The 9,286-nt window shown below is 48.0% G+C and overlaps 1 pseudogene; it reads left to right on the forward strand.

Annotated features, from left to right (window-relative positions):
* Positions 1-370: 370 nt before the first annotated feature.
* On the forward strand, positions 371-1,694 carry LOC141052510 (ribitol-5-phosphate xylosyltransferase 1 pseudogene; annotated as a pseudogene).
* The last annotated feature ends 7,592 nt before the right edge of the window (positions 1,695-9,286 follow it).

Here is a 9,286-nt window from a genome sequence, read left to right on the forward strand (position 1 = left end):
ACTGCTTCTTTGTGAAGCATCATGGAAAAGTCTCAAGAAGTCAGCCAAGTTATCAGGAAGAGAATTGTGGACTTACACAAGTCTGGCTCATCCTTGCAATTGCAGTTCTCGTATACCACTGCTGCACCGTTAAAAGAAAAGTCCTTTTTAGAGCTACATACTGTCCTTTCTCTAGTAAAACCGCTGTTACCTGCTTTCAGTATAGGGACAGTTGGTGGAGGAGGGATAGTTTTAGATTAGAGTCATATATAAAAGGTTTATTGCCTTACAATTCATCTATAGGGCTGCATATTTTCTTTTTCCTATTAACAGCAGAAAGTTTGCATATATTATATACCTAATTTAGCGGAGTCACTGCTAGCACAGAAGCATGAGATTCACACGAAAGAAGTTCTGCTGCTATGTCCTAGTGTTCCTGTACTGCGCCTTCTCCTTCTATGCCGCCTATAATGTCTTCTTCCACCCACAACAGGTGTCCCGTGTGCACAGGTTAGTGAGTTAAAAGGAAGCAGGCAGCAGAGGGTCTCTATATTTTGTCGACGAGCAATGAAATCCTTGGGAAGAAGATGAAAAGGGGCATAAGGGCTCACAATTGCAAAAAGTAGAAAACGGGAAAGATCTACTTAACCAGTCCCATCAAGAACATACAGAACTCCAGGTTCAAATCTGGGGCAAAGCTGCTATTGGGCTATACTTGTGGCAGCATATATTGAAGGAGCTCTTGAACCTGTTGATTATACTGCTCATTGGAGGGAGGTCAAGCTCAAAACTGGAAGAACAGATATCAGCTTCATCACTGGCCCTGCAGTCATTCTAGGCTACTTTTCAGTGGAAGCCCAGAATGTACAGCAGTTTTTATTCTCAATGGCAGAGAACAAGCAAAGATTTCTTTTGCCACTCAATGGCTTCAATAAACACAAACTCTGGTTGAAAATCATAAACTCAAGCATGTTGCTGTAATGCTGTTAGGAAGTGAGAAATGCAATAATGACTGGATCCTTCCCTATTTAAAGAAGAACAGAGGGTTTGTGGAGGTTCTCTACCTTGTCTATGATAGTACATAGATTAATGAGGAAGATTTCTACCAAGGGCTGCTAGGAGTGGCCACGCATAGAAACTTTCCAGTCATTGATCTAAGTTGGTCTCTGGTTCATGATTCACGACCATACTTGTGCAACTTTCTAGCGACTGTATATGACAACTCATCTAGAGAGATTCTTATGGAGGTTATAAGGAATGAGTGTCTTGACCAGTTCTGTTGGTTCTCATTTAGGAATGAGTGGCAACCACAAGAGACTAATGAGAGCTACAAGAGCTGACATGACGCACTGTTACAGAGCGACCTAACATTAAGCCCAGAGGGGGTAAACACGGAGTGCTACCGAATCTATGAGACCTGTTCCCATGGCTCTGTTCCTGTAGTAGATGTAATGACACAAGTAAATTGTGGAAACTCGTCTGTTTAAAGTAGTGCACCTTTGCAAATACTGAAGTCATATGGCGTTCCATTTATTTTTATAAAATCCTGGAAAGAACTTCCTGTCATTTTGAACCTGGAAAAACATGAGCTTACAAGAAGAAAGAAGATACTAGAATGGTATCGACAATTCAAATTAAAACTGAAACACAAGTTTATAGAAACTCTAGAAAATACCTTTCTCCATAAGGAAAAATTAAACACTGGTATGCGCTAGCAACCACTAGATTTATTTATGGGAATTGCTTGGAATGATTCTACTTAATAGACTCTGTACTTTTACCATGTACTTTTATAAATATTAATAATTGTCACCTCTTTACTGAAGTTTATAGGTAAAGTGAACACACAAGCTTAGGTGTACGCAGCTCGTACATGTACTGCAGGACAGAGGTGCATCTTTATGCAGCCACAGTCATCAACATCTCAGCCTGAGGAACAAAAACACATAAGATATTAGATATTTAAATATAAAAGTGTATTCATATTAGAATAAAAAGTTAAGTGCACCTGTTATGCTGCAGCTATGCAGGTAGCTGCAAGCTCCGCTAGGTGGCAATAGAGTGGAAGGAGGACAGCACGTCTGCAAGAGCAGACCTCCAGCGCTGCAGTGAGGCTACCACCAGGTGGCAGCAGAGTAGCCAAACAAGCCGAGTCAAAACCTAGACCGTCACGCAGTGCAAAGGGAAAACACAAGCACAGAGTCAGCGGAGCGCCAGAGGGTCAATACCAGTCCAAAGCAGAAGTACCAGAAGCAAGAGACAAAGTCAGGTCAGAGTCCAAAAATCCAAAATCAAAGGGAAACACTAAGATGAGACAGGCAGAGAGGAAGGAACAGACATGGGCAGTCAGTAAGTGCAGCAGGACAAATCAGGGTACTACCAGAGTCAGATACACACGCCATAGGCAGAAAATATAACTGACATTGCCTGCAGGATGCAGCAGGTAGAAATAGCCGACCTGAAACCAAAAAGGGGCAAGGCAAAGTTAACCCCTGACATGACCAGACTGGGAAGAAGGGCAGACAGGACTCAAACCCCGGTCTGGATTATGACAGCACCAAACTCCTTTAAGGAGGCCAATAATGTGTTAGATGTAGTGATGAGCGAGTATACTCGTTATTCGATAGAAGGAGATGTGGATATTACCCATGCTGCTGTAACAATAACGATCCAAGCATGTAGATAGAAAAAAGATGGTATTTTATTCACTTTTCTCTCAACGTGTTTTGAAGTACATATGACTTCTGTAGTGAAACCTCCACCAGGGGGAGCTGGTGAGGGAAGAGAGGTTACACACTAAGAGTAGCAACACTGAGCAACAGCACAGGTGTCAAAGGTAATGCGAGAGAATGGTTAGACGAACTGAGTCAGAAACTATCATGAGCAGATGTACCAGAAGCAGCAGCAATACACGTAGTGAAAATACCAAGCCGAGGGTCAGAAAGCCAAAACATGAGCACGGGGTCCAAAAACATGAGGCAAAATACGTGGTCGGGATACAAGCCAGGGAATCAAATGCCAGAGAGGGAACGTAGCTGCAGAGACGAATACCAAGAGACAGGGTCAAAGATCAGTCCGGGTCCTACACGTGCATACAAGTCAAAGGCAGGAGGAAAACCAAGGTACAGGGGTCAGAGGCTCTAAACTGGAAGCTTGAGTTATCACTAACACTGGTCAGCAGGCTGTGAGATACTGAAATAGCCCAGCTGGCTCCAGAACGAGGCTGAGGAGATTAACCCCTGCATGACCAGTCCAGAGTGAAGACAGCAGAAAATAAACTCCGGATTGGACCATGACAGTACCCCCCTCTCAATGGGGGGCCACAGGACCTCCAGGCTTCCCTGGATGATGAGCGTGAAAGGCCCGGACCAACAGATCTGCATGGACCGAACGTGCCGGCACCCATGACCGCTCCTCAGGACCGTACCCTTTCCAATGGACCAAGTACTGAAGTGAACGGCGGAGCATATGAGAATGCACCACCTGTTCCACTTCGTACTCGGTCTGGCCATCTACCACAACAGGCGGCGGGTTCCTCATCAGAGGAAGGCACCGACAGCTTCAGAAGTGCCTCATGGAACAAATTAGGGATCCGCAACAACGAAGGCAAACGCAGGCGAAAGGCCACAGGATTAATCACCTCTAAAATTTCATACGGACCAATAAACTTGGGACCCAACTTAGCAGAGGGAATTCTCACCCTTATATTTTTGGTGGATAACCTTACCTTTTCCCCCACCTGATAAGCCGACCCCACAGAGCGTTGTTTATCCGCAAAAAAATTATATTTGCCCTGAGCCTCCCCAATGTTTCTCTGAACCTCCCTCCAGACCTCCACCAACCACAAAAAGGACGAATCAGCCCCTGGATGCTTCGAATCCAGCTGGGAAAATTCACCAAAATGAGGGTGAAACCAATAGTTGCAGAAAAAAGGAGAAGTACCAGTAGACTGATTGACACAATTATTGAAAGCTAGAGTTGAGCGACTTTTGGTTTTTTAGGGTCGCGTTTCGTTTCGTGAAACCCGACTTTTCTAAAAGTCGGGTCGAGCAAGATCGTCCGATTATAGGGAAAAGTCGGGGTCGTCCCGAAACACGAAACCCAATGTAAGTCAATGGGGAATAAAAGTCGGAAGTGAGAGGAGGACAGGAAACACACCTACAGTGCCCATTTGAATGCCAAAAGCATCAATTCTTCTTACTTAAGCTTGTCAACCTTAATTAACTTCATAATACAAGTTACGCACTGAAAAATGGGGGTTATTTGGCTAAAGTTGTGGGGGGGAGGGCTGGCTGCAGGTTTTCATGTGCCCTGGGCGAAAGAGCGCCCCTTTAACACATACCACAACTCATCATGCTCCGATACGGCAGAGAAATAGCGGTATAGTACAATGAAAAATACCTCACTTTTTACATCTCATGACGAGGCCCATCTATTTCTCCATACAGAATCATTGGTCCCATATAATGTTTGAAACAGTATATGATGAGCTCCACATAATGCTACAGTATATGTTGGTCCCCATGGATGAAGCTCCACTGTCTTATGGGCCCAAATAATGCTCCAAACATAATGGGCCCCATTTCTAATGCTCTAGTGTATAATGGGCCCTGTAAATGCTGCTCCAGTGTCTGATGTCCACCTTTGGAATGTTCCAGTGTATGGTGGGCCCCATCTATCATTCTCCAGAGTATAGTGCTCCCCAAAAATTGCTGTCCCAACATTGAAAACAATCAAATAAGTCTCCTCGCTAGGGAATCCCTGTACTTCTCTGGATTCCTCGTCGTCCCCATCTTCCATCTCACTGCACAGTATTTCAACTTTGCAAGTGCTGTGATCCTGGGCAAGCAGGGGGGGCCCACTCGTTGGCGACGGCACTGGCACAGGGCCCATGATAGTACGGTGGTGTGTCTGATGGCGGGTGGGCCGAACCTGCACTTTCATCTGCAGCTTCCTCTTTGTCACCGTGTAAGATGGAACTGTATATGGGAAGGGTAACATGAGTTTCATCAGGGTCAGATTCAGGTCGTGTAGCGTGCGAGGGGAATGTAGTGGTCTGGGTCAATGTACCAGCAGATTCATCGAGCAGTGGCTGGGCATCAGTGCACTTGTGTCGCCCCCAGGAGTACGGTCGCCACAGTGGCATTACCTTCTTCCTAGGGAGTGTGATGTCATGCTTGGGAGCAACGAAGGATCTCTCTAGCAGGTTAACTGATTGGGCGGCGTTATTCCCACGAGTCATGACCCTCCAAACAGCGTTCATGAAGGCAAAGTGTTTGTTTTACGTGGGCAGTATGGTTGCAAAGCTGAACCTTAAAGGAATGTCCAGAAGGGCACCACCAGGAGTGGAGCCTACGGTTAAATTCGACTCCACCTGGGAAACCTCAACCATGCCAGCTACAGAACAGATGCACACATTGCAAGCTTAATTCCGTTAACGAACGAGACTCCGTCATGCCCCGTGGTCCGAGTCCGGCTTACTAGAGGGACACGTGAGGCTCTGGCACATGAGATTGGCCAATAACTGGTGTGTCATGCCCTTACATGTCCGTGGCTGCATGTGCGCTACACTGAAAAGGCCAGCGTTTGTCGCTTACGGGTGCAGATAACCCGCTGAACAATGTTAGTGATGGGGATCACTGATTACAATTATTACCCGCGAACGATGATTTTCCAGTAAGTGCAGGTCAACCGCAGTTCCGGAATTAGGCCTAACCGTCATTCCTGAAAAAATTAAAAACTTACGTGTGTAAACCACAGGTGCTGTAGCTTGCTTAACAGCTCGCCAGCCGTTCTCACGCCCAGTATGGATTACACGTGATTGCACAAAGGTGAGAAAGGGTACCGCATCCCCAGATAACATGTATGGATAGCGTACACATTCAAAATATATGTCTATACATCAGGAGTAAGGCTCAGACGGTGTTAGGCCCAGTATGGATTGCACGTGATTGCACAAAGGTTAGAAAGGGTACCGTATCCCCAGATAACATGTATGGATAGCGTACACATTCAAAATATATGTCTCAGGAGGCAGGCTCAGACGGTGTTAGGCCCAGTATGGATTGCACGTGATTGCACAAAGGTTAGAAAGGGTACCGTATCCCCGGATAACATGTATGGATAGCGTACACATTCAAAATATATGTCTATACATCAGGAGGCAGACTCAGACGGTGTCAGGCACAGTATGGATTGCACGTGATTGCACAAAGGTTAGAAAGGGTACCGTATCCCCGGATAACATGTATGGATAGCGTACACATTCAAAATATATGTCTATACATCAGGAGGCAGGCTCAGACGGTGTCAGGCACAGTATGGATTTGACGGCCCAGACTACACAGCGGAGGAGCAGGGAGAGGTAAAGATTGCAAATGCTGGGGCCCTGCCCAAGCAAGGGGGGCCCACTCGTGGGCGTCGGTACTGGCACTGGGCCCCTCATAGTACGGCGGTGTGTCTGACGGTGGGTGTGCACCACCACCGTCAGAGACACTTGATTGCACTATGAAGGACCCTGTGCCAGTGCCCGCGCCCAAGAGTCGGCCTACCCACCTGTCCAGGGCAACGGCACTCGCACGGTGTCGTGCGCTAGGTGGTGACCCCGGCCATGGGGGGGAGGCAGCACAGTTAGGGAGTTTTAGAAAGTGGCATATGTTGATGTTGGACATTCAGCTGATGCAAAAGGTGAAATAGGTCAAGTCCCAGGAAGAGGTGGACCAAAGCAAGCCATTTTTCTGTCACCCTATGTGTCATCAGGGGAAGGTGGGACAAAATCCTTGGAAACCCATGCGTGGTTCATTTTAATGAAGGTTAGATCATCCACATTTTGGGTTGACAGACGGGTCCTTTTTTCTGTCAGGATTGATCCAGCTGCACTGAAGACTCTTTCCGATAGCACACTTGCAGCTGGGCAAGCGAGCTCCTGTAAGGCATATTGTGCCAATTCAGGCCAGGTGTCCAGTTTAGCGGCCCAATAGTCAAAGGGGAATGACCTGTGTGGGAGAACATCGATATGGGAGGAAAAGTAGTTTGTAACCATAGTTGACAACTGCTGTCTCCTGTCACTTTCCATCGATGCAGTATTACCAGTTGTGTGAGCGGTACTTGAAAAATCAGTCCACAACATTGTCATGAAACCCCTGTCTCCAACGCCACTTCTGCTGTGTGAACCACGAACACCTCTGCCAAGCTGCCCCCGGCACGTACGGCTCGTGTGAGAACCATCACCGCTGCTGTGTGCTGGGAATGCCTCAAGCAACCGGTTTACCAGAGTTGCTTGTTTATTAGCCAATATTAGGTCAAGGTTCTCCTGTGGCATGATGTTTTGTAATTTGCCTTTATAGCGTGGACCCAGGATGCTGGCCAACCAGTAGTCGTCATCGTTCATCATTTTGGCAATGTGGGGGTCCCTTTTTAGGATCTGCAAGGCATAATCTGACATGTGGGCCAATGTTCCCGGTGTCAATGATGCACTGCGAGTGCTGGTTGGAGGAGCACTTTCTGGCAAATCCACATCCCTCCAGTCACGCACAAACCCTGTACCAGACCTTGCCACGCCAACATTTTCACTTGCCCCACGAGATGCATCCTCCTCCCCTAAGTAATCATCCCCATCATCCTCCTCCTCCTCCTCTTCTTCCTCCACCTCATCCAGGAGAGGTCCCTGAGCAGACAATGGCTGAATGTCATCAAGGATTCCCTCCTCCTCAACATTGGCTGCAGAAGCCTGCTCCTTAAGGTGCGTCAAAGTTTGCATGAGCAGACGCATAAGTGGGATGCTCATGCTTAGGATGGCGTTGTCTGCACTTACCAGCCGTGTGCATTCCTCAAAACACTGAAGGACTTTACAGAGGTCTTTCAGCTTCGACCACTGCACACCGGTCAACTCCATGTCTGCTCTCAAAGTGCCTGGCCGTGTATCCTCCCACAAATGCATTATGGCCTGCCTCTGCTCGCACAGCCGCTCCACCATGTGCAGGGTGGAGTTCCACCTTGTTGGAATGTCGATAATGAGGCGGTGGTTGGGAAGGTGGAGCAATCGCTGCAGCTTCTGCATACGAACGGAGTGTACAGGCGACCGGCGGATGTGAGCGCACAGTCTTCGCACCTTCTGGAGCAGGGCTGTTAACTCCGGATAATTTTTGAGGAAGCACTGCACCACCAGGTTCAAGGTGTGAGCCAAGCAAGGTATGTGGCTGAGTTTTGAAAGGGCTATGGCTGCCACAAAATTACGCCCGTTATCACTAACTACCTTGCCTGCCTCAAGATGTACACTGCCCAGCCATGACTCAGTTTGTCGCTGAAAGTACTCGGCCAGCACCTCGGCGGTGTGTCTGTCGCCCAAACACATCATCTGCAACACTGCCTGCTGACGCTTTCCACTAGCTGCTCGATAGGGGGACACCTCGTGTGCAACAGTGGCAGCTGCAGATGGAGTGCTCGTACGACTGCGCTCTGTGGACGAGCTTTCGCTTCTGGAGGAGGAGGAGGAGGGTCGAACGCCTACAGCCAACTGTTTCCTATACCGTGGGCTAGGCAGCACTGTCCCACCACCGCTGTCCCCTGTGGACCCTGCATCCACCACATTAACCCAGTGCGCAGTGATGGACACGTAACGGCCCTGGCCATGCCGACTGGACCATGCATCAGTTGTGAGGTGCACCTTTCCGCTCACTGACTGCTTGAGTGCATGGACAATGCGGTCTTTCACATGATGGTGGAGGGCTGGGATGGCTTTGCGAGAGAAGAAGTGGCGACTGGGTAGGTCATAGCGTGGTACTGCATAGGCCATGAGTTCGCGGAAAGCTGCGCTTTCCACCAACCGAAAGGGCATCATCTCAAACGAGATTAGTTTGGCAATGTGGGCGTTCAAACCCAGTGTACGCGGATGAGAGACTGAGTACTTTCTTGACCTACTCATAGTGTCTGGGAGGGTGAGCTGGACTTGAGAGCTGCATATGGTGGAAGTAGCGGTGGACAGGGCGGACTGAGAGAGGGTTGATGATGGTGATGGAGTTGGTGTTCTTTCTGATGGCCTAGAATCAGTCTTTCGTTGATATAACAGTGGGATTCCCTGACTGCTGTGGCCTTGCAACGACACCTCAACATTTGCTGCTGTGCTAACCGGTGGGCTTACAGTGGGGGAAACAATGTAGCGTTGCTGACTACCTTCGTTGTGATCAGTTGCACATGAGGTTTGGTGTTGTGTCCATGCAAGTGCATGGTGGTTAAATGTCTAAGCATGCAACTGGTATTCACATTTTTCAGATTTTTCCCTCGGCTAAAGGTCTTTGCGCACTTCTTA

The sequence above is a fragment of the Dendrobates tinctorius genome, unplaced genomic scaffold, assembly GCF_039654945.1.
Source record: "Dendrobates tinctorius isolate UK_male_01 unplaced genomic scaffold, ASM3965494v1 ptg000161l, whole genome shotgun sequence".
NCBI lineage: Eukaryota > Metazoa > Chordata > Amphibia > Anura > Dendrobatidae > Dendrobates > Dendrobates tinctorius.